The following is a 4,481-nucleotide window of genomic DNA, read 5'->3' as shown; positions in this document are numbered from 1 at the left end:
GTCATTCAAATGTATTGGTTTTATCTGGAATGTATTTTACATCTCATTCTATCCTTTGCCCAGCAACTTCACCCCCACTTGTCTCCAATTCCACATCCCAACCCTCAGCTTCCCTTAGCCCATCCCACCTGTCTCTGCTGGCCACACACTTTGGATTTCTACGCAGCATATTTCAACTATGCTGTGATTAACATACCATTTCCATTGAATAGACTCTACAGACTGTTGGAAAAACGTTAATAGTATTAGTAATTGATCTCCAACAGTATATCTAGGGTCAATTTTAGATCAATGTTTTGCATTTTCAACTATTCCTGAGCACCTACTTGAGGGCAATACTAAAATAAATGGTCAATTGATTCTGTATTCTCACTACGAAATCTGCATTAGCTGAAAAGCACAAGTCTTGAATCATCGAGAGGAATCTCTTCCCAACAATTTTGCAATCTGTATGGCACATAACATCCTGGTCCTCAAATGAAACTGGTATACATTCCTATTTATGCTATTTTTATTCCGCTGCAAGTTTTGATCCTGTTAAATTCGGCAGACAGACCACTTCCCTACCTCCTTCTGCTGCCACCTGCCTCCATTTTTGGTGTAATGCTGTAATCAATTGGTTATAATCTTGGACTGAGCAGACCTTTCCATATATTTCTGATAACTCTATAAAAGACAACTCACCCATTCCAATTTACAATATAATTTAATAACAAAATACCCTTTTCAAACTGTTTCCCATAAATACAGGTATTTTATCAACCAGCACATTTAAATTCAGCATTAATATTTGTTCTATCTTTTCAGGTGGATGAAATGTAAATTGTAGCCAGCTCTGCAATGCTTGTTTGAAAAAGATACTTAGAAAAAGGTATCATTTGCAATCAATCAAAAATGAGACATCAAAATCTGTACACAGGCAAAAGCGCTATTTAAACAGTGGATTAACTTTTCTTAGTATTTTACTTGAGAACCATTTAGGGTTCAAATAAATCTTTTGACAAAGTGAAGATTTTAGAGATGTTTAGTGCTTTTATATTTAATAATATCACAACACCCAATTCATATTCATTATATAGCCAGCTAGGCCTGCATACCACCCATCATCCCACTGCTGGTTTGCTTCTGAAGCTAAGCTAAGCAGGGTTGGTCCTGGTAAGTCCCTGGATGGGAGAACAGATGCTTCTGGAAGTGGTGTTGGAGGGTCAGTAGGAGGCACCCTTTCCTCTTGTCTAAAACATATCCCAATGACCAAAGGCAGTAGGGTGCCGTCTTTTGGATGGGACGTTACATGGGTGTCCTGACTCTCTGTGGTCACTAAAGATCCCATGGCACTGATCGCAAGAGTAGGGGTGTTAACCACAGTGTCCTGGTTAAATTCCCAATCTTTCCTTCATACCATCATGGCCACCTAATCATCCCCGGTTTAGAATTGGCTCATTCATCCCCCCTCTTCTCCCCTGTAACTATTCCCCAGGTTGTTGCTGTAAATGAGTATGTGTTCTCAGACAACTTACCTGTTTAAATACAAATATACAAATGGATAAATATAGATAGGCACACTGTATCTTGTCTGGTTTAGCGTCCCAGATAAAGCTGTCTGTTTTCTGTTTAAATTCATTGTGTAGGGCCCATTTAATATTTTTTCATATGAATACCAATCATTTCTACTTCACCGTCAGCCCATTTTAAATATGAACTGCATAGTAATGTAAAAGTTGTATTTTTTAAAGATCCAATACGTAATATTGTACACTTCTCATAATTAGGTTTAAGTCCAGAGAGTCCAGAAAAGTTATCTAGATCTTCAATGAGACATTACAGGGATCTAGCTAGCAGACTAAATATAAAACTTGAGTAATCGGCATACATGGACACCTTTGTTTTTAAGCCTTGGATTTCTAATCCTCTAATGTTGTTATTTGATATGATTTAATAGCTGACATTTCGATGGCCATAACGAATAGATATGGTGACAGCGGACACCCTTGTTTAACCTCTAATTCCTCCCAAACCCGGATCCGGGAGCACCCCCATCAGTAAAAAAGCTGACTAGCATAGCCTAGCATAGCGTCACAAGTAAATACTAGCATCTAAATATCATTAAATCACAAGTCCAAGACACCAGATGAAAGATACACATCTTGTGAATCCAGCCATCATTTCTGATATTTAAAATGTTTTACAGGGAAGACACAATATGTAAATCTATTAGCTAACCACGTTAGCAAAAGACACCACTTTTTTTACTCCACCATTTTTTTACTGCATCAGTAGCTATCACAAATTCGACCAAATAAAGATATAAATAGCCACTAACCAAGAAACAACTTCATCAGATGACAGTCTGATAACATATTTATTGTATAGCATATGTTTTGTTCGAAGAATGTGCATATTTCAGGTATAAATCATAGTTTACCATTGCAGCCACCATCACAACTCTCACCAAAGCGACTAGAATAACTACAGAGAGCAACGTGAATTACCTAAATACTCATCATAAAACATTTCTGAAAAATACACAGCGTACAGCAAATGAAAGACAAACATCTTGTGAATCCAGCCAATATTTCAGATTTTTTAAGTGTTTTACAGCAAAAACACAATATAGCGTTATATTAGCTTACCACAATAGCAAACCACAACAGCATTGATTCAAGCCAAAAATAGCGATAACGTATAAACCACCAAAATATATAAATATTTTCACTGACCTGCTCAGAATTCTTCAGATGACAGTCCTATAACATCATATTACACAATGCATATAGAGTTTGTTCGAAAATGTGCATATTTAGCGGCACAAATCGTGGTTATACAATGAGAAAGGTAGCCAAGCTGCCAAGAAAATGTCGGGAGAAATCTTGGGAGAGGCACCTATTCTAATCGATAAATAATCATAAACTTGACTAAAAAATACAGGTTGGACAGCAAATGAAAGATAAATTATTTCTTAATGCAATCGCTGTGTTACATTTTTAAAATTAACGTTACTACAACATACAGCGTGCGTTAAAGCGAGGCTGCACTGAAATTAATGGCGGCTTATGCATTTTACATTTTTCTACAGAACAACGAATTAACAGCATAAATAGTTCTTACTTTTTGATGAACTCCCATCAGAATCTTGGGAAAGGTGTCCTTTGTCCAAAATAATCGTTGCTCGGTTGTAGAATGTCGTCTTCAACGTTGCAATTAGCAGTAAACATTAGCATGTGAGCCAGAGATACCCAACTCACTAGAACGCCACAAAAAGAAATACCCGAAAATCGCAATATACTGACATAAACTGATATAATTCGGTTTAAAATAACAACATTATGATGTCTTTAACGCCTATATCGAATAAAAACACAGCCGGATATTTCTAAGAGCTATAACCGAAGGTTCTAGTACGATATGCCAAGGTCCTCCGTGCGTCAGAGCGAAGAGGGAAAAGACCAGACACTTCCTTGCCAAGCTATTTATAACCTTTCAGATCTACGTAGACTCCATTTCAAGTCTCACTATTCGCTAACATCCAGGGGAAGGCGTATGCAGTGCATCTCAACCAATAGAAGACAGGCAGATTTATAAACAGATCTCAGAGCAGCTTGCAGAATTCTACATTCTCACATCCACATAGGAAAATTGCTCTAAGTCCAGTTCTGTTTCACTCACAGATATAATTCAAACGGTTTTAGAAACTAGAGAGTGTTTTCTATCCAATAGTAATAATAATATGCATATTGTACGAGCAAGAATTGAGTACGAGGCAGTTTAATTTGGGAACGAAATTATTACAAAGTGCTAACAGCACCCCCTATTGTCAAGAAGTTAACTTCTTTGGGCTGCAAGCCCGAAGCCGGGCACAATATGACAACAGCCACTTCAAGTGCAGGGCGGAAATTCTAAATATATTTTTTAGAAATATTTAACTTTCACACATTAACAAGTCCAATACAGCATATGAAAGATAAACATCTTGTGAATCCAGCCAACATGTCCGATTTTTAAAATGTTTTACAGCGAAAACACCACGTATGTTAGCTCACCACCAAATACAAAAAGGACAGACATTTTTCACAGCACAGGTAGCATGCACAAAACCAACCTAACTAACCAAGAACCAACCAAACTAACCAAGAAACAACTTCATCAGATGACAGTCTTATAACATGTTATTCAATAAATCTATGTTTTCTTCGAAAATTTGCATATTTGAGCTATAAATCAGTTTTACATTGCAGCTACCATCACAGCTACCGTCAGAAATAGCACCGAAGCAGCCAGAGTAATTACAGACACCAACATCAAATACCTAAATACTCATCATAAAACATTTCTGAAAAATACATGGTGTACAGCAAATGAAAGACAGGCATCTTGTGATTCCAGCCAATATTTCCGATTTCTTAAGTGTTTTACAGCGAAAACACAATATAGCATTATATTAGCTTACCACAATAGCCAGAAACACAAGCCATTTACCAGCAGCA

The sequence above is a fragment of the Salvelinus namaycush genome, unplaced genomic scaffold (genome assembly GCF_016432855.1).
Source record: "Salvelinus namaycush isolate Seneca unplaced genomic scaffold, SaNama_1.0 Scaffold342, whole genome shotgun sequence".
NCBI classification, from domain to species: domain Eukaryota; kingdom Metazoa; phylum Chordata; class Actinopteri; order Salmoniformes; family Salmonidae; genus Salvelinus; species Salvelinus namaycush.
Note: the sequence above shows the minus strand (reverse complement) of the source record.